Source organism: Pogona vitticeps, chromosome 2 (assembly GCF_051106095.1).
Source record: "Pogona vitticeps strain Pit_001003342236 chromosome 2, PviZW2.1, whole genome shotgun sequence".
NCBI lineage: Eukaryota > Metazoa > Chordata > Lepidosauria > Squamata > Agamidae > Pogona > Pogona vitticeps.
Window position 1 is genome coordinate 243,089,536 of NC_135784.1, and position 22,581 is coordinate 243,112,116.

At 40.5% G+C, this 22,581-nt stretch overlaps 1 protein-coding gene across 1 annotated transcript in view; it reads left to right on the forward strand.

Moving 5' to 3' along the window:
• The window catches only part of LRRC2 (leucine rich repeat containing 2), a 117,662-nt gene that overhangs the window by 625 nt on the left and 94,456 nt on the right, over positions 1–22,581 (forward strand). The gene's annotated exons all lie outside the window — the stretch shown is intronic.

The following is a 22,581-nucleotide window of genomic DNA, read 5'->3' on the forward strand; positions in this document are numbered from 1 at the left end:
TCACTCACACACACACACACACAAGTCACCATCTGTTACTAATATATTATTTTGCTTAGAAATCCAGAACCTCTTGCTAAAACTCCTCCAAGAGGAAATGGATGTTTTAGTTTCTGCTCATTCCTTTTCAGGGTGTTGTGTCCATCTTATCGTTTTTTACTGACCGTATGATGCGATGGCTGATTTGAATTGGCCAAGTCTCTTTTTACTCCCAAAAAGGGTTTTTTCCCCCTGTTGCTGAGATGCTTCTACTTTTTGAAGCCAAAATTATTTGAACAGGGTTCCCCCCCACCCCCGTAGTTAGTTGTGAAACATTTTTATAATTATAAGTGGTGTTTTGATGACATAGGCAGTTGGGGCATCATGTTCAGATGGAAGATGGAAGGGGGAGGGATAAATGTGAAAGCAAAGCTCTGTGATTTTAATATGGGGTATCAGATACTAGTCCTGAATCCTGTCAGGTCATGTGAGAAAGCCATTTTGTTGTGAAGAAGGAACAGTTTAGTGCTGTTAATTACTTGAATGGCAGCTCTGAGAGTGTCATTCAAATCACTTCCCCCTTCTCATGCAGGAATTACCTCATTTCAGGTCTCAAATGGTTTTTATCTATTACCATGATAAACTGTGACAAGAGATGGTGTAATTCCTGCATGTGTTACTTGAAAGTAAAGGAAAAGAGTAATGGATGGGAAGGGGAAGGTCACGATCCCTGTTATGAAATCATTCTGATTAGAGATGGGGAGACAAATACGAATATTGCCACCACAGGTGGCTGGGCCCTTTGCCAGAACTAGCAGGTCCACTCACAGATTGAGGTGCGGCATGCGCAGCCAATTGTGGATGCAACCTGGCTCGTGCTTCCCTGCCTTCCTGCGCTGCTAACCACTCTGCCAAGGAGGTGGGATGACAAGTCTCCCAGTTCAGCTGCCCAGTGGTCAGCAGCACAGCAAGGCAGGGAAGCATCAACCAGGTAGATCCTGCAATTGACACAGCATGCACAACAACAGCCAGGGTGTGCTGCACTGCAAGCAGTAAGTGGACCAGCTAGTTCTTAGGGGTGGTTCCAAAGGGTCTGGCCACCTGTGTTGGTGATGATATTCATCTTCCTCTTCCCTGGAGATGAATACGAATACCCCCATCTCTACTGTTAAGTACTTTTACATGGTTTTCTATAGAAGAGCCTAAAGCTTTAAATGAGAAAGTTGCTTCAATGGAAACTATACAGTAAAAGGATCAGCAGGCTTGTGGGCTGAAATGTGATTCTCATTGCATCCTGTATGAATGGTGAATTTCTGAATTAATCCGCAGCCACTGTGTGAGTACTGATTGCAATTTCAAACATTAAAACAGACTATAAATCAAGTTCCAGCAAAATTACCTGAAAGTAAGGGAAAAAGAGTTTTCATTTTCAAATGAAAATATTACCAAAAATTACTTCTTTATTCAGGATGCTCCCAATACAATTAGAAGAAGAAGATCTTAAGTATTGACAGAGATTAATTAATGGAATTTGTAATAAAGGTTAAAAAAATCTAGAATAAATAAAAGATATTGGTATAAGGTTAAAAAAATGGAGGTTTAGGTATTCCTAATATAAAAAATTATTATATAGTGAATCAGTTATGGTTTATTGGAGATTTTATATATAACAAGGAAAGTTAAATTGGTGGGATACGGAATCCTCAGAAATAAATGGGAATGCTGAAAAATATTTATTTAATGTAGTAAAAAGAAATGCAATAAATCAGCTGAACAACTCTTTTTTAAGAAACATGTTATATGTATGGAATAGATAGAAAAAAAAGTTATGTCCCTTTACTTCACTATTAAAATTAGTGACTAAAATAGAAAACTTCCCAACAAACTTGAAGGGTTTAGTTGATTTGTTTAAGGACAAAAAGTTGCTAGATTGAAGGATTGGATGATTAAAGTGAGATTGAAAGATCTGATTATAGTTAAACTTCAAACAAATAGATTGTCATGGTATAACTATATCCAATTAGATATGGACAAATGAATGGCTGAAAATTAATGGCAAATGTAGAGAATACACTAAGTACGAACAGCTTCTATCATCATATGAAGATATGTAGAAAGAAGATTTGATGAAGGGAGTAGTAAGTAGAATATATAACCTAATTTTGGAACAAGAGGAAAAAGAGACAAAAACAGAAGATTTGAAATCAATTTGGGAAAATGATTTAAAGACAGAAATCCAAATAGAGGATTGGATAAAAATTTGAAGGATGAGAGTTTTAAGATTAAGATGAGAATAAAGGATTTTTTTTTTTTTAAAAATCAGTTTAAGATGGTATATGACTCTGGTGAAAATGAATATAATAAATTCAGATTATTCTAAAGCTTGTTGGAAATGTGATAAAGAAATTGGCATGTATTATCATATGAGGTTACTGACAGTTCGACGCCAGGTTAAAACCTTCCTGTTCCGGAGGTTTTTTAACTGGAGGTTTTAACTGAAGGTTTAAATTTTAATTAATAAGTCATGGATCTAGATTGTTTTTTAGATTGTTTTTGTTTTTTGTTTTTATTTTTATTTTTTAGTGTCTGTTTTTAACTGAACTGTTTTAATTGATGTAGAAAGCCACCCGGAGACTCTTGCAGCGTGCAGGCGGCATCTAACTAACTAACTAACTAACTAACTAACTAACTAACTAAATAAATAACTAAATAAATAAATAACTAAATAAATAAATAAATAAATAAATAAATAAATAAATAAATAAATAAATAAATAAATATGCAATCTGATGTGTTGTGAGCACAGCAGGAATGGAGAACCTTCTGAAGAGGCTGTGGGGAAATACATAACCCACCCAGTTCCATTTAGGGGGTGCACTCTCCTCATATCACTGAAGTTGCTACTGTTACTAAAAGTGCCACAGAAATCCCACAAAAACGTATTCACAATAGTCCACCAAATAGTCACAGAGAAATAGTAGAAAGGCTTGCAGGCTAAATGGCAGAATATAATTCCCCATTTTTCTTTTTAAAATGCTGTCAAATTTGTGGCAATAAAGTTTCTATGAAGCAACTTATCTGTCAAAAATGTGGTGTTACTGGTTGGACTGGTCATTCAAGTAAATTGCCTCTAGCACTGTCCCTAACACCTTAAAGGTAAGATTCAGTAATATCCTTTGTTTGCAAAGTAAGAAATAAAGTAATGCATTCACAACCCCCTAGAGCCGATTCATTCCTTAATGCCTATAAAGATAAGCACAATGGTTCATAATACCACTATCATTCAAAAACAGCAGCTGCACAAAGAAAATGGAAAAAGGCGTGTCATTAGTGCAACAGCTATGCTTGAGATTGCAGGGAAAGATGTAGAAATTACCTTTGGAATATGAAGATAATGTCGTAACTGTAACTATTGTAGGGGTTAAGGGTTCGATCTTGCATATATTTACCTGCAAATAAATCCTAGTGAGTGTAGTTGCTATAGTAACAGACTAGTAATCAGGAGACCTGGATTTAAATGCCCACTTGGCCATGGAAATGCAAAAGTTAAAACTAGTAAACTACTCCTTCACTTATCTTGAAAACTCTAATAGGATTGCTCTGTATGGGTTCTTACTTGATAGCACACAGCACACACAAAAATCCCATTGAACTGTGAGTGGCTTTCTGTTGAGTAGACAATAGATTACATATTTCGAAGGGTTCACTCTTCTGTGATGAAATCTTATTTTAAGGGAAGATTTGCAAACAAGTCTGATTACACCATTATGTTACATTTAAACACTTATGTTGCTTTAATTATATTTTAATTAAAATGTAACTGATTATCTCATAGTTAGCAATAGTTTACTTCCAAAGAGCCATAGTTAATCTTGTGGCCCTGTTTGATATGCATTTTATGTCTTCATACTAAGCCATATTTTTCTTTTTTAAAAATGGAGTGCTTGGAAGTAATAATAAAAAAGAGAAGTTCTCTCAAAGTTTCATATTAAAAGCTTTATAAAGCCAGTTCCCTACCATTTAAAATATATGGAAACATGAAGCAGAAGGTATCAAAATAGAAAAAATTAAAGAAATAGAATAATAGAATTATATGGAATCCTAAGGGTCACTTAACATAAGCTTCTACCAAGGCAAGAAATTCACAACATAGAATCATGGAACAGTACAGTTGGAAGAAATCGAAAGAGTAATGTAGTTACAAATTATGAATTACTAGTAATTAATTTGTTTTGGCAATGCCGATGCACAAATGCCTGTGGATCAGTAGCACATCATCTGGCTCAAGAGCCTGCAACTCTGAATGATGAAACCAGGTGTTTTATTTTCTGCTTATTATTTTAACAACAAGCTTCAGTTTTTAAGACCATAAATTGCCCTGATAGCATTTGCCAGTTGTGCATTGTGTGAATTAAAGTCCATTAGATCAAAACAACTAGTGAGTAGGACATGGTATTCTTCAAGGAATGTGAAAAAGGAAATATGTCTGCAATAAAAACTTGCACTCTTTATACCCCTTATTGTTTAAATCCTATGCTTTTGAGGGCAAAGATTAGTGCAGCAGTGCCAAATTTTTCTCTCATGACAAATTTCATCTCTTCTGTTGGTGTAGAGGTGGGATATGCGCAGTCACATCAATTTCAGGACACAGTTGACCGGAAGATCATGCTACTGTCTTCCCTTTTTAAACTTGATTGTGTTTGTGTAAATCTGCCTGGCTGATGGTTTCTGTACACTTGCTAGAGGGATTTCCTGTGTGTGGAAGAGCACGGATTCTGATCTATTCAATCAAGGCCCATGCAAGAGGAGTACAAGCTTTCGTTCGTAGTCACACATACACTCAGGCCTATTACTAAATTCTCCAGTAATCTAATGAAGCTAAATAAGAAACAAAAATAGAACAAATCCTAGAAAGCTATGATGATGGAAGTCTATCATGCCATTCTACATCTGTGTCAAATGTACTGTATGATGGAATGGCTACAATATAGCACAGGCAGACCTCACTCTGCCCCTTCCTACTGCTTAAGTAACTGGAATGTCCAAGGGAGATCTCTCATTTTATTGTCACTTACCTTTGGAACCTGTCAGTTAGTCTTCTCAATTCCAATTGCTGGGTATCTTTGTTTAAAAACTTCATAAAATCCCATGCTGCATGGAATTAAAAAAAAGAGCAGTGAGGGCAGTATTCCATCCAGTGCATGACCTGAGGGTTTTCCCTCCTCACTCAATAGTCTCCCTGGAATTGCACAGATCCTCCTGATTTTCTCTGTGTTTGAATATTTCCTCTAAAATAGTGCACATTCCTAGCAAGAATTATCTTGTGAAGTTCCCAGCAGGTTATTAATTTAGCAGAGCAATGGCAAATGCCTTATACAGTATAAGATTTTTAAACTTCTCCAGTTGTGGCTGGAGGTATTAAAGCCTCATTTACAGATCACAGTGATTAATGCAGGCTATAATGGGGCAAGCAACAAATTAAGCACTTAGTGCCATTTAGACTGATCACCTTCCCATCACTGCGATCTCTCTTCTTACTTTAAAGTTATTGTTTCATCTCTGCTTAAGTCATGGATAAAAGCCATTTGTGTTTTGGGGAGGGCTTCCCTAATGTTTCATGCCATTTGTCACCCAGTATGATAGAGTGCAATGTGGCCACCTGCAATTACTTTTTATAATTATTACTTCACCTTATTGTAATACATGTACATTGGATAAAAAAAGAAAACAGAAAAAAAACCCCAAAACCCATTTAATGGATAGCTCTTGTTTAGAACTTGTTACTGATATAGCACATGCTCCAATATGATGGGTGTCACGCAGCTTTTAACCATCTCTGTTTTGTCTCTAATTTTCACTGTTTTTGAGGGTAGAATTAAATAGATACATATATCACTTGATGGTATATTTTACATCACATGATAATTAAGTTTACCAGGCCAGTAAGTATCCTATTCTCTAAGATTCCAGGGCCAGTGAGTGGAGTGGGGATGGTAACCCGTCAGCAACCACTGCAAAATGGTGTGCATGTATGATAAGAGAGACACTCTGTGATGAGATTTGAAGCCTTGTGGAGCAGTGGTTAAACTGCGGTGCTGCAGCCAAAACTGTGCTCATGACCTGGGGTTCCATCCAGGCTCAAGCCTTCTATCCTTCCGAGGTTGGTAAAATGAGTACCCAGCTTGCTGGGGCTTGGGGGGGCGGCGGCAATGTGTAGACTGCGTAATTAACTTGTAATTATGTAAACTGCCCAGAGAGTGCTTGAAGTGCTATGGGGCGGCATGTAAGCAGCATGCTTTATTCTACCGGTAGCAGCTCGAGATAATGCATCATCACCATGTTTATTTCTAAATTTCTAAATGTCATGATTTGAAGCCATGAGTGAGCATCAAACTCTTGGGCTGGCAAGTTAATAACAGCCTGTTTCCTGAGATTTCAGATCCAAAGCCTTAGACCTGGAAAATCAATTTTAGTTCCTAAAACAGGGCCAATGCCTGAGTTGATAACTCATAGATGTGCATCTGAATTATTTGCATGAAAATGTTTACAGAGTCATAGTGATGGTCCTATATTCAGGATGAAACAGATGTCTCATGTTTGCCATTATAATATATAGTGATCATTATGAGGAGAGTCATTGTGATGACTTCCACTTAAAAAATGGCAGAGGTGCATTTGAGAGTGGTGCCTGCCAGTGTTGATGTAGGAAGGAGGTCAAATGGCTTAATTTGATAGGATTTACATTACCTTATTTGCCTAAATTCAGTAAAGAATGTGTGTTGATTGAATTGTCTCTATCAGTAGAATGGAGAAGCTCCTTACTGTTGTTGTTCTGTGCCGTCAAGTTGGAACTGATTTATAGTGACTATAATAGGGCTTTCAAGGTAAGTGAGATATTTAAGAAGTGGTTTTATCAGTTCCACTCTCTCTGTGAGTTTCCATGCTCAAGTGGAGATTGGAACCCTCGCCTCCAGAGTCTATTCTGTCACTCTGTTCACTGCACGACAATGGGTACTACCTGCCTTACTGTAGCACTCCAGAAACTTTCACCAGAACTATCTAGAACTGATTTTGAGGCATCAGTAAGTTTGGTGCTGAGAAGGGAGAGAAGATGGGTCAGTCTGTTCACCACTATGGCGCTAATATGCTGTTGGATTTAGGCCAAAGTAGATACAACTCAAACAACTTAATGGCATTTTTTCCCTCTAATAAACTTTTCAGGAGTTGGACATTATGTGCTGATTTCTCTATTTCTGCTGCATCTTTGAAAGATGGGAAATATAAGGACAAGGAAGGGCATATTTGGCTTTAGCTGGCGTGCTCTGGTCCGTGGGGTCACGAAGAGTTGGACACAACTAAACGACTAAACAACAACAACAAAGGCTGAAAACCAGCTACTGTATATGTAGCAACAAAAGAAGGCCCATTGCATCACAAGGAACTTGGTGAGTCAACACCTATGTACATTCCACTGATTCAGTAGGCCTATTGTGACGTACTACTGGGTTTCAGCCAATATCTTCTAAATATTTTAGCTGATGGCAGATGGTAAAGTTTGTCTAGGAACCCATGTTGCTTAATGAAAGTTTCAGCTAGAAAAGCTGCCTATATAAGAGGAGGAGGGAACCCAGAAAGAGAATCATAGGCTCAGTTTAGTAGCTTAATGGATTTTAGCATGATGATAGTAAAGTTACGAATTTGAGCCCCATAGAAGTCAAGTATTTTTGCAACTTCTTTTCCTGCCATAGTCATTTGTCTCAACATATAGACAAGTAAAGGGATAGAAAAGAGAGGTTAATGATGGCAGAGGGATTGCACAGAGATACCAGAATAAATCTAGTTAATCAAGGGAACCCTTTAAAATGGAGAGTGTAGAGTGTCAGTTCATTGCTACAGAGACCTTGCTGGTCTCTCTCCAACACCTTCCATCTCCTATCTAGCTCTAACCTATCAATGCTCTCTTTTTATCAGTGGAGATGATTCTGCATCGCCACTTGATTCATGTTTTTTGGCAAGAGAACAGTACAGACATGGTATTGCTGCTGTGTATTTCTATCATGTATTAATTTCCCAGTACTTCCTGCTATAGAAGCAGTGTGGTGTAGTGGACAGAGAGATGGACTAGGACTTGGGATTTGGATTCAAATCCCTGCTTTGCCACTGACGTACACAGGTGGATGGCATTGACACAACTACTCCATAAATATCTCACATGTCTTGACAATACTTATGAAGGTCACTGAAAGTCAGCTGAGACTTGACAACACATGTAGTTGTTGTTTATTCATGTCCGACTCTTTGTGAACCCATGGACGAGAGCACGCCAGGCCCTCCTGTCTTATGACACATAACACATTGCAATTCTTCCCGCACAGAGATAGGCACAATAACATAGCCAGAAAAGCAGTGAAACAATTTAAAATATACTGAGGAAGGAAAACATTCAGAAAAGAAGAATGGGTGTCTCCTGATCCGCCATGAACTCTCTTTAAGAACCCGTTGTGACAAACCCAGACCTACTGGGATATGCCACAGTTTCACTAAGCTGCCACCAACCATTCCCTATAAGAAGTCACACAGACCAGGGATGGATTTTTAACAAATAAAAGAACAAGGTTTATTAAATAACACACAGGGAAAAATAAAAGGATCAAGTGAATAAGATACAGTAACGTGGCTTAGTCTCAATCATACATACACACAGTTTGGTTCACACAGAACACTTAACTTGAAGCACAGACCCTGAACCTATCAGTTCTGGCTAACCATACAGACACCTGAACCTATCAGGTTGGTACTGACTGACACACAGTAGTACCCTGTCTGACACACAGACTCCCACTCAAGCTTCTTCTCTCAGCTCTTCTCCAGCTTCTCCTCACAAACCCCACATATATATACAGTACAGCCCCTCCTCCTGATGTCCCGCCTTCCACTCCCCATAGGATGGAACTTTCCCTCCAAACCCATGACAGACAGGTAACATCAGTGCTGTATGTAACACCTCCCCTCTTTATAAGTTGTTTTGTAGGGGGAAAGCTAAGGTGCTTTTCACCAAAAAAAACAACCTGGACCCAAAACAAACAAAAACAGTCATATAATAACATACAATACCATACTTACTTATACTTACACTCTATTAGGCATTTAAACATTTACCATTAACAATACATCAAGTTACCTTTATTCATACAAACCAACATGTTTAATAAACAGACACATTTGACTTTTTGTCATCAAAATATATACATAGTCCATGTTTCTTTCGCCGTCTTCATTCTTCAGGTCTTCTTGACAAGGCGTCAGCAACACAGTTCACTGACCCTCTGACCACCTTCACTTCAAAGTCATAGTCTTGCAGGTTTAAAGCCCACCTCATAAGTTTACTATTGTGGGTTTTCATTGTCTTTAACCATTGCAGTGGTGAATGGTCAGTGCACAGAATAAAATGTCTTCCCCAGATGTAAGGCTTGGCCTTCTGGATCGCGTAGACTATGGCCAGGCACTCCTTCTCCACGGTTGCCAAATGTCTCTCACCTTTCTGGAGTTTCCTACTCAGGTAGGACACTGGATGCTGGTCACCATTCTCATCCTCCTGGCAAAGAACTGCTCCTACCCCGCTGTTAGACGCATCGGTGTAGATGATGAACTCCCGGTCGAAGTCTGGAGCACGCAGCACTGGATAGTTGATGAGCGCCTCCTTCAACCTCCGGAACGCCTCCTCACAGTCGCTGGTCCACGGGATGCGGTCATCAGCCTTCTTCCTCGTCAGATCGGTCAGCGGAGCCGCAATCTCGCTAAACCTCGGGATGAACTTTCTGTAGTAGCCCACCAACCCAAGAAATGATTTGACTTTTTTCTTGGTGTTGGGTCTGGGCCAATCACGAACTGCTTCTATCTTGGCCTCGAGGGGTTTTATCACTCCTCCCCCTACTATGTGACCCAAGTATTTTATTTCTGGGCTACCCAGCTGACACTTGCTCGCCTTTACTGTTAGCCCTGCTGCACTTAACCTCTGCAGCACTAACTCCAGGTGTTTCAGGTGATCTTCCCAGGTATTACTGAAGATCCCTATGTCGTCAATGTAGGCCACAGTAAAGTCACTGAGCCCCGCCAAGGTCTGGTCCATCAGCCTTTGGAATGTGGCTGGTGCATTTCTGAGACCAAAGCTCAGGACTCGAAACTCATAGAGACCAAAAGGGCTGCAAAAGGCGGTCTTTTCTTGATCCCTGGGATCAATTCTTAATTGCCAATATCCCTTTACCAGGTCCAATGAGGAAATGAACCGACAACCCCCTATGGTTTCAATCAGGTTGTCTAGCCTGGGCATTGGGTAGGCATCAGGAGTGGTTACACGGTTTAATTTCCTGTAATCTACGCAAAACCTAATGCTCCCATCAGGCTTGTCCACTAGGACTATCGGAGAGGACCAAGGACTAGAAGAGGGGACGATTATGTTCTCTCTAAGCATCTCGTCCAGCTCCTTCCGCACCTTGTCCCTATAGGGTCCCGTCACTCGGTATGGGGATACTGCCTGCGGGGGTGCATCCCCTGTGTGGATCCGATGCATCACTCCCTTCACTATCCCCGGCTTGTTGGAAAACACCTGTTGATATTTAATGAGCAGCATTTTTAGTTCTTGCTGCTGGTCTTGGGTGAGTGCAGGACTGATCTTTACCTCCTCTGGGTTGTATTTTACTTCCCCTCTACCCTCCCAGAAGGGTAATTCAGCTTCCTCACTCTCAGCTGCTTTTATCGCAAATAAAACCCTCTGTTCCCCTCTGTAGTAGGGTTTTAGGGCATTCACATGAACCACCCTCCTTGCTTGGTTCTCCTCCTGCTCTATAAGGTAGTTCAGGTCTGACATCTTGGAAATGACCCTATATGGTCCTGCCCATTTGAGCTGCAGTTTGTTCTCTCTGCAGGGCCTAAGCCAAAGCACTTCCTCCCCTGGGTCAAAGTGCCTCTCTCTAGCTTTGTGGTCATACCATGTTTTCTGTCTGACCTTCTGAGCTTGCAGGTTTTCTGCTGCCAGCTCTAGGTTTCTCTTTAGGTCATTCATCAAGGTGTCTATGTATGTCACAACGTCTTGTGGGTCATCCTGGGTGATCTGCTCCCAATTTTGTTTGATCAAATCAAGGGGCCCTTTCACCCTTCTCCCAAATAAAAGTTCAAACGGACTGAACCCGGTACTGGCTTGTGGCACTGATCGATAAGCAAACAAAAGGGATTGCAGCTTCTGGTCCCAATTGTTTGGATTCTCTGCCAAGTAAGCCCTAATCATGCGCATTAGAGTCCCATTGAACTTCTCAGTTAACCCATTACTTTCAGGGTGATAGGCAGTGGTTTCCTTGTGCTTAATTCCACAGATTTGCCATAACCGTTTCATGAGCTTCGATGTGAACGATGCGCCCAAATCTGTGATTATTTCTGAGGCAAATCCCATCCTGGACATATACCCCACCAAGGCATCTGCCACTGTGTTAGTTTCAATGTTAGTCAAGGGAATGGCTTCAGGGTACCTCGTGGCATGGTCCACAATGGTGAGAATGAACCTGTTCCCCCTCTTTGTGGCCTTGGGCAAAGGTCCCACAATATCCACCCCTATGCATTTGAACGGAGTGTCAATCACAGGCAAAGGGCACAACTTTGCTTTGGTCCTGTCGCGGCTATTCCCCTGCCTTTGACACACATCACATTGTTTACAGAACTCCCTGATCTGCTTCCCTATGTCAGGCCAGTAAAAATTCTGTGTGATTCTCTGCTGTGTTTTGTTCACCCCTAAGTGCGCAGCAAACATGTCAGAGTGCCCCCTTTGTAAGATCATGGGGCGATACTTTTCAGGTACCACTAGCTGACTTCGGATCCCATCTCCCCCTTTTGAGATATTCCTCAGGGTCTCTCTATACAAAATCCCCTTTTTCTCTAGAAATCTCACTGGGGTTTCAGGTGTTAGCTGGGCGTCAGTCACCTGTTCAAAACACTTTTGGAGAGTGGCGTCTGCCTTTTGCTCTTGGCCAAATCGGCTGTCTGTGGTTAAGGTTTCCACCACAGCTTCTGAACTCCCCTCTGCTTCCGTCTCGGGCTCATCATTACCCCCCTGAACTGTCCCCGTGGTGGCTTGTGAACGTGTAATCACTAGCACCCGTTTCACATGTTCAGCCAGGTCATTTCCCACGAGCACGGCTGCTGGCAGAGTCGATGAAATCGCTAGCCGCCAAACTCCCCTCCAGCCTTGAAAGTTCACAGGTACCTCCGCTACTGGCAGTGAGATCACCTGCCCCTCAATCCCTGCCACCTTCATGCTCTCATTTGGGATTACATATTCCCTAGGAATAATATCTGGATGGCACAGGGTCACCTGGGAACAAGTGTCCCTCAGCCCCCGATACTGATGGTCAAGTATTCCTACGTCCACCCCTGCTGTTTCAAACAACTGAGAATCTGTTCTCACGAGCAAGCAGCGCTTGACCTCCACAAGAGGACCATTTTCCTCAGCCTGATCAGCAGATGTAACTGTTCCAGATTGAGTAGCCATGGCAACAGGCTCCCTCAGTGACAAGGGGCTTTGCTCTTTCTGGACACAGAACACAGCTTTTGGCTTGGTTCCACTCGAATCCTGAGGCACAATTCCTTTTAGCTGCTTTAATTTCTCACACTCTGAGATTAGATGGCCCTTTCCCTGACAGAAATAACATTTTCTGCTATATTTTGAGTCTTTCTCATCTTGTTTTGGTTTTCCCTCCAAAATCTGAGGTCTTGGTTTCGTGTCTGAGGGCTTCCCTTCACCATGGGCCCCTCCCCCTTGCTGGCTTTTCCCTGGTCCCTGAGAGTACTTGCTGTAGGTTTCTTTAGGTTTCCCCATCGATTTCCCCTCACCCAAGGGCTTTCTTATTTGGGAAATAAAATCTGCGATCTCGGCTGCTTCTGCCACAGATTTCGGTTTCCTTTCCCTCACCTGGAATTTCAGTTCCCCATGCAGGACTGAATAGAACTGTTCCAGCGCTATCAAGTCTTTGAGCTGCTGAAAGGTCTCTGTCCCCTCCTGAGATAGCCATTTCTCTAGCAGCCTCACCAATTGGGCCCCCACTTGGGTAAAAGTCTGCTCTGGTTTCTTGGTGATTGACCTGAATCTTTGCCTCAGCTGTTCCGCATTTATCCCATGTCTGGCAAACACCAGTTTTTTAAACTCTGCAAAATCTTTCATCAGTTCCTCTGGCATCTCTGCATAGACTTCTGCAAGGCTGCCACTGATTAAAGATCGCATGATGGTCATCTTCTCAGTTTCCCTTACTGAGAAGTCCACAAACGCTCTTTCCACTAGGGAAAAGAACACTTCAGGACAATCTCCCTTGTGGTACACAGGGAATTTCTTCAGGTCAGTCTTAGACAATTGGCCTCCCTCAGAATCCCTATTGTTATTATTGTTCTGATTCATCAGTTCCAATTTTCTTAACTCAAACGCCATTTTCTCTCTCTCCAATCTTTCTGCTCTTTCCATTCTCTCTCTCTCTAATTCAAATTGCCTTTGTTTCTCTCTTTCCCTTTCCTCCATTTTTTCTCTCTCTAATCTTTCCTCCATTTCCCTCACCCTCAGTTCATGCTGTTGGGCTAGGAGTAATTTTCTGAGTTCTGGGTTCTGTTCTCCCGTGCTGTCACCTTGCACTGAGCCAAATTCATCCTCAGAACCTTGGTCAACCTGGGGGTCTTTCACTTCACCCATTTCTGCCATTTGGCTTCGAGTCAAGGGCATAATCCCCCCCCCCCCAGAACAGGCTGCTTTCAAAAGTCAAGCCTCAAAATAAAGCGACCACTTTTTTTTTCTTTTGCCTCAGAACCAGCTTTCTATAGATTACTGCTGTTCTTCAGCACTAACTTGCAACAGTTGCGAGCCAGAGTCTACCCCCCTCTGCTAGGCCTCGCAGCAGGCAGGCTAAATCACTGTTACTTTACAGTTTTGCCTCAGCTTTTTTCCCGCCAAAACAGGCTGCCTCAGAGCTCCCTAATCTAGTCCCCAATCTGAGGTTACACGTTCTTCTACTAGCGCACCTCCCCGTGAGGTACACCTAGAAGATTACCTACGTGCTCTCAGATTGTCCCTGACTAGACCCCCCTTGCTCTGGGCACACTTGCCAAGGCTTTGCTGTACCACTGGACAACTGGACCAGTCGTATCCCACACGCTGGACACCAATCAATGTGACAAACCCAGACCTACTGGGATATGCCACAGTTTCACTAAGCTGCCACCAACCATTCCCTATAAGAAGTCACACAGACCAGGGATGGATTTTTAACAAATAAAAGAACAAGGTTTATTAAATAACACACAGGGAAAAATAAAAGGATCAAGTGAATAAGATACAGTAACGTGGCTTAGTCTCAATCATACATACACACAGTTTGGTTCACACAGAACACTTAACTTGAAGCACAGACCCTGAACCTATCAGTTCTGGCTAACCATACAGACACCTGAACCTATCAGGTTGGTACTGACTGACACACAGTAGTACCCTGTCTGACACACAGACTCCCACTCAAGCTTCTTCTCTCAGCTCTTCTCCAGCTTCTCCTCACAAACCCCACATATATATACAGTACAGCCCCTCCTCCTGATGTCCCGCCTTCCACTCCCCATAGGATGGAACTTTCCCTCCAAACCCATGACAGACAGGTAACATCAGTGCTGTATGTAACACCCGTGACATTTTTTGGAGATGTTATTTTTAATTTAATTGATTGACCGTTAAATAGGCCCAAGATACATTATATGTGAATTTTTATCTGTCTAAACAGTCTTTGATTTCTTATTAATCATGTTGCCCCCAGGGAAGAAACTACTTTTTCTCCGTAGGCCTAACTCTTTTGCTCTCAAGAAATATCTGCCATGAAAATTTAGGAGAAAGTTTCTTCGATAAGTTCACCTGCTTATTTTTTGTTTTGGCTAGCCGAAGCCAATTGTGAAAGTAAGTGCAGCTGACATCCCTGTGAGAAGCTGCACTTATGCCAACAGTCTGGAAGTGTCTGATCTTTCTTGGTATTCATTGGTTGCTGGAAAACATCCATTTATTGTATAAAAGCTGATGAAGCCCTTTGCTAATACCCTCATCTTTTCTATCATATCCTATTAACTTTAAGGGATGCTTTTATGAGAAACATTTTTTATGCTCTGCTTCCTTGCTTCATGAGATTCAGTGCTTAAGTACATCTTAGGAGGATAGCTTTCTTATTTTGTCGTGTGTATTCTCAAAAGAGTTTTCTGAATTGTCTTATTATTCACCTGTTTAATTTAGATTTTGTATCAATTTAAAAATAAACCACTCTTTTCCTGATTAATATGGGGGATTTTCCCATAGTAAATCTAGTGCTTCTGATCTGGTAACAGCTACTGAGGAACTGAGTTTTTCTTGTGAGTCTGGGAAAGCAGGGAGCGCAGGACTAAAACTCAGGACTTCAAGCCTTAAGTCTGTAGTAGCCACAGGGAGATCCAGCAAAGACCAATTTTCTTTTGGCTTGGGTTGCTTGACTAGTACAGAACTTATCCAATGTAGGGCTGGTTTTGGTAACGGCATGCAACCAAACCAGCATATGTAGTCTGATCTACGGCTGGACTTACATTCGCTCCCAGGAGGCTGTGAGATCATCATCGCCACACTGAACTCATGCGATCTCATCTCAGTTTGAACTTTATGAAGGGCCAGAGTTGGTTAGCATTCACGGAGGCAGCCCAGGGTTGACAATACCAGGCTAGATGGACTAAGGATCTGTCTTACACTGAATATGAACATAAAATACATGTTCTTGTATTTCTTCCCATGATTTCTCACTTTGAGTGTCAAATTTGCCTGAGTGGGAAGTTGCAAGCATAACCTCCAAATGTGATCAAACTCCATCAACAAGTCCCTTTTTAGTTTAACGTATTGCATTAAAGCAATGGGCTTTCCTTGCTCACTCTAGCTCTAAAATGCTAGGAAATAGTTAGTGGCACTTTCCATTCACCTCCCTGGAACTCGATGGCTATTGCTTGTAGATATCCCTTGCTCGTGCATGGTAGCCACAAATAACACATCCACCCTCAGAGTTCTTATCTTCCACACAGAGTGTATGTCTCCCAAATAGAATTGATCAGATTTGTAGTCTCTGCTGCACAATAAATTAACATTTCTCCAGAATGTGCAAAAGAGCTAGTGGAAAGAGTCAGAAGGATTTCATGGATCACTTAGCTGGATCACAACGATGTACACACTTCATTTAGTGTGAGCCATATATAAGCAGTGGAGTTTATTCACAAATGTTTTCCATAATATTAACAATGTTACTTCATGTCATTGACTACTTAGCAAAAGGTCTTGCCTTTGAAATAATTAGGAAAGATAATGTAGACTTTGAACAATTATTTCTTTATATAAGAAGTTAAGGGTTCCTCTTTCTTATTTCTTTTTTTAATCCTGAGCTTCATTGTAATGTTGTCCTGGATGTTTGAAAGTATATTAGTTTAGACACACTGATATGCAGCTATGTCTATGCCATGTCATTACTAGAGTCTTAAAATTTCTAGAAGCCATGGGGGCGGAAATGTTTTCCATGGTGGGATAAAATAATTGTGGCAAGTTAAAAAATATATCAGGAGCATGATCATAGTGCCTTTTACTGATCGAAAATCATTAATTGCTTTAGAGTCATGAAATATATATTGAATTACTTGTCTCTTCATAATATTATCCTTTTGGGTACAATAAAGTTTAAAAATATCATTTATTCAGAAAATAATTACAGATTTAGTAACTATATTTGTTTTAAAATGCTTCTAATTTTGCAGTTATAATCTACTGTCTGGCAAGAAATCACGCATCTCTGACAGTTTTTGCCTGGCGAGAAGCTGAAAACAAAAAATCATCAGCATTATAGTAAAGCAAAGGAAGTTGTTATGTGTTTTGAATGTCTTTTCCTCCATAGTCTCATGCAGATACAGGAAGCATCCATTTCCTGGAAAAACAGATGGAAGAAAGGAAAAAGAAGTGGGGAGGAGACCCAAGACTCATTTAATACTGTTATGCTTTTTGAACCTTTCATGAGACAATTTTTTCTTGAGCAATCACTAGTGTTTTCTGCTTATTCTCATCCTTCATTATCTTCTTAGATGTTAAAGCTGAACGTTTGCCTGGCTTGACTTAATCTACCCATCAATGTGTTTCTTGGCTTAGTGGTCCATTATTATATTTTATTTTATTTTATTTTATTAGATTTATACCCTGCCCATCTAGACAGATAGTCTACTCTTGGTGGCAGTTCAGTTCCCAAAGACAGAGAGGAGCTTCTTATACAGGCTGCAAAAGATGGGGGACTATGAAGCAAAGAAAGACACGAGGGGAAGACAGAACTCTGTTGTCCAGAGGTCTTGCCCTATCTATTAATGGTACATATAAATAAAGGCAGTTCATCACACGTAAAAGTTTCAGGTGATATTCTCATTAGATGGCTGCTGGTTTTTTAACCATAATAATAATAATAATTTATTGTCATTGTAAGTATATACACATACAATGAAATTCACAAGTATCACAATAAGTATCTATTGATTGCAAACTGCTGTCTCTCCCCCACCCTCTCAAGTCCATGAGAAAATGACAGAAATCCCCTATGAAATATGCAGTATTTTCAGGGGGAAAAATGCAAAGTGAGGTTCATCTGCAGAAATCAAGGTGTCTTAACTTTCGGAGATACAAGTTTAATGGTTTTATGCCTAGAAGATATTCTAGCCTAACTTTTTTTGTTCTTGCCACATGTGATTTTTCATACAAACATGCATAAAAAGGAAGTGCCAGACCAATGTGGAGCCCCTTGCATAAACTCCCAGACCCAATGGCCGCGGTTTTGTTTCACTACTATGGACTATAGTAGGGAATAAAAAGTCATAGTAAAGCTTGGAAACTTTTTTTATTATATCATCCAAAACCCCTCAGTCAAAATAACCATTAGCTAGGACTCTGGGAACTGTTCTCCACAAATGGACTTTGTTATCTCTGCTTCCGAATGAATACAGACAGGAAATTGATCTATGCACATTTATTGAGGTGTTAAAATCCTTTTAGTACTATAGAGTACATATCTGAGTAAGTTGTTCTTGTAGCCCTGTATGGCAAACACATGCAGAATTTGTTCTACAGAAAGGACATTTTAATTTCCATGTCATTGTCTGAAAACCTTTTATACAAAGTTAAGCTTCACAACATTTATATGTTCAGCAACAAGAACAAGCAAAAACTTGTGATAAACCTCCTTCGGACCTTTTAAAGAGAAAGGCGGGGTAAAAATTGAATGAATGAATGAATGAATGAATGAATGAATGAATGAATGAATGAATGAAACTCTCACCCTTTTTTTTCTTTGGCCAGTTCTTCATATCCTCAGAGCAGCACCTAGCTAAGTTCCCAGAAATCTCTGGAAGATTAAATGGAACTTGATGTGTTTTTTTTGGGGGGGAGGAGGCACAGGACCATAGCCTTGTAGAGCTGGGGGGGACATCAAGCATCCCTGAGAGAACCTCTTGTGAAAGCACAAAATGCAGAAAGGTGCATAATATCGGAGTTTGGAAGACATCTATTTTTGAACTTCAGCTCCCAGCATCCTCCAGCCCAGCATTCCTTGCTACGGCTTTGTTGCATACGACTTCATTGCTTTCTATGTACTTTTTGGAGGCAGCTCTACAAAACGGGTTTCATCAGACTGCAAATCAGTTAGAGACCAAGTGTTCCTACAATAGCACCATTTACCCAGAGCCTTTAGTTTATCCAGTTTTCAACGAGGTAGCCATATTGATCTGTGCAAGCATATCAGACAAAACAATAAAAAATAGAAATAAAAAAGTTTTTAAGGTGCCACACTTTTGTGTGTGTGGTTTTTTTTTTGCTTTTGCCTGACAGGCTTAATTTATTCAGTATGTATGATTATCTTAATATTTTAATATGTTTTTAATTGTACCTGTACATATACTGTATGTCCATAATTTTAAAATGTGCAATACTCTGATACCAAGAAAGAAAGAAAGAAAGAAAGAAAGAAAGAAAGAAAGAAAGAAAGAAAGAAAGAGGGCGGGCGGGCGGGCGGGCGGGCGGGCGGGCGGCCATCCATCCATCCATCCATCCATCCATCCATCTATCCATCCATCCATCCATCCATCCATCCATCCATCCATCCATCCATCCATCCATCCATCCATCCATCCATCCATCCATCCATCCATCCATCCATCCATCCATTAGTTAATCACATGGAAACAGTTGATTCTGACTGAATAATTGGCCTAAGCAGTGACTGCGTATTTTGCCTTGTAACTTTGATCTAGGAATGCATAGAGATATTCTTACACTGAGAATCTGTGTTGGCCTGATGGGCTGAATTGGTTCTGGATGGCATGTCTAAGAACTGGGTAAAACCTGTCCAGCAGGGTGATTTGGCAAGCATAGGGAGGAGTTAAGTTCAGATGCTGTTATATTAAAAAATATGTCTTAAATATTTTGCGTTATTTTTAAATAGATATTCCATAATCCATTTTTTGTCATTTCCCCAATTTCTCAGGTAAAATGCCCTTAGGGAAAAAAGAAAAACTTCTTCCATTTCCCTCCCTGGTTTTCTGTTCAGGATCTCATAACTAATCTTTTTTTTTTTGATGGTTAAAACTAATGTTCCCCTTTCTCCGAAGACTTGGGCTCTGCCATATGCACTTCCAGAATTTTCTCACTCAATGTCTGGAAAAAACATGCATTGAATTAATTCAAAATGTTTCATGAACCTGAATTTTAAGGCCACAATAGTTGCAGGACTTAGAAACTAACACAGAAAACAGTCTTGATTGATTCTTTGCCCCCTATATTAATGTATCCAACCTTTTTGCTGTTAGTACTTCATCCCCATTACCAAGCGAGAAGAAATAAACTTATTTGTTTCTGTGCACTGGAAATTCCTAGTGGTCCTAGAGCATTATTTACTTTTTAAAAACCTTCCTAACTCACCTTCCCCAAGAGGAATTCAAGGTAGCATATATGTATTTATTCTCTTAGTAATCCTGTGAGGTAGGTTAGATTGAGACTTGGTGACTGCTGTAAGGTTGCTTTGTGGTCAAGTAACAATCTGATACTGAGGATTTGTTAGAGTATTTCTAGCTCGTGCAAGATAGTCCAATCACTATACCACACTGATCTTCCTGATTTAGTCTACAGTCTTATGCATGGTTGTTGGGGAATAAACAGCACAAAATAATGCACTTTACGTGGGGCTGCCTTTGAGACTGATGTGGAAATTTCAGATGGTCCAGAATGCAGCAGCCAGGGCTACTTAGTGGGGTGAGAAAACACCAACACATCTCCCCTACTCTGGCTGCTTTGCACTGGTTGCCCATCCGTTTCCGTGTTAACTTCATAGTGCTAATGATCACTTATAAAGCCCTAAACGGTTTGGGACCTCAGTATTTGGCAGATCATCTTCTCCCACCCAGATTTACCCGAATCACCCGCCATAGCCAGCAGGGACGGCTGAGGGGTCTGACGCCGAGGGAGGCCTGGAAGGAAAAAACAAGAAATCGGGCCTTCTCAGCGGTGGCCCCTCGGCTGTGGAACACCCTCCCAACAGAAATTCGGCTGGCACCCTCGCTGGGTGTTTTAAGACAATTAAAAACTTGGCTATTTAGGCAGGCCTTCCCTCCAGTCAGCTAAGTCTTTTTATTTCTTCTTTCCTTATCCTACCCCATCTTGGTAATTTTTTAAAAATTAATTGTCTTAATTAATATAGTAATTGTATTTTTAATGATTATATATATATTATATTGATTTTTATGTTGTAAGCCGCCCCGAGTAGACATGGTCTAGAGGGGTGGGATATAAATTTAATAAAATAAATAAATAAATAAATAAATAAATAAATAAATAAATAAATAAATAAATAAATAAATAAATAAAGTAGGACTTGTGGATAAATGTACTTTAATTTGGGTTGCAAATTGCTGTGGAAAGAAACAGTCCAGAATATAATGTGAAATGTGTAATTGTTATATACAGAAGAAAACTTTTCAGTCCAAAAAGCATACAAATGCAGGTTGTTATTGTGTGCATGTCTGTAAATGGAAAGATGCTGGATATAAACACAGGAGCTGTCTAAGCGTTTATACTCTTCAGTCAGCAGATGGCACTATTTGTTTCATTGTTAGTACTGTACTTCACCTACTTCAACAAGGTATTTTTGCAAGGGAAAAGCACTCAGAGGATGGGTGTACTGCCAAAGCATTGAGAACATGAATGTACTGCCAGATCATACTTCTATTTCTATTCACATCAGACTAAGAGGGACAAACATTCTTCTATATATCTCCTTTAAATATAGAAATGGGGGAAATGTGGAAAATACTCATTTTGGCAGATCAATACCCACTGTGCTATAGCCTGTTCTTTTTTTTAGGTAGAAATTCGAAACCTGGAAAACACAGAAAAGAACGTGAGACGTATCTCACTGAAGAACAAAGCTTATATATTTTGATATGTTTCTTCAGTGATGGAATCAATCAGAATACTCAGGTGCATTCTTGTAGGGTTCTCCAATTCTACTACCTTTAAAAAACTTTGAATTACAAATCCCATCTATCTAGCCAATGTGTCTAATGCTCAGGACAAATTATGAATGGGCCAATTTGGGGGGGGGGGGAAGGCTGATTCAGAGGGTTGGAGTGGGCCCTACCAGTTCTGCTTTTAACAAAAGCTTCATAGATGGTATGATAAAGCCTTCATCAGTAACTTCATACTTCTGTGGATGTTGTTAAAGGCAATATGACAAAGGCTGACTATTTTATTTATTTATTTATTTTATTCATATCCCGCCTATCTGGTTGGTTAAGACCACTCTAGGCGGCTTACAGCATAAAAATATATAAAAGTATATATATAAAACAATTTTTACATAATAGAACACAATTCAACAAGATGGCAAACAATAGGGAGAGGAAGAAAGGAAAGCATCAGGAATTGACTGGAGGGAAGGCCTGCTGAAACATCCATGTTTTAAATTGATTTTTAAAGATACCCAGCGAGGGAGGCACATGAATCTCCAGAGGTAGGTTGTTCCAGAGGCAAGGAGCCACCACCGAGAAGGCCCGATTTCTTGTCTTTTCCTTCTGGGCCTCCCTCAGCGTTAGGCTCCTCAGCCTCACCTCCTGGCTCGCACGAGTGACACGGGTAGATCTTGGTGGGAGTAGGCGTTCCGCCAGGTATCGAGGCCTGAAACCACATAGGGCTTTGTACGTAAGCATCCTATAAGGCTGGCAGCTCTGTTTGCTACCCATTTTGACCTAAATGCATAAAAATAATAATTTGATGACTACACTTACGATGAACAATGAATATACTGAAACTGAAGACTGCTACAACTAGTCTGGCTTGTTTTTGTTTTAAAAATTGTGAGTCAGGACAAGACTTTGGGGGCAGGCTCCCATGTAGCAGGAGAGTCCAAACACAGCAGGGCTAACTTGCCTGATTGGCAAGTAATAGATGTTACTGTCGGAGATGTGCAATATTTGGAAATATTTCTCTTTTTTGGACCCCAGTTCCTTGAAATC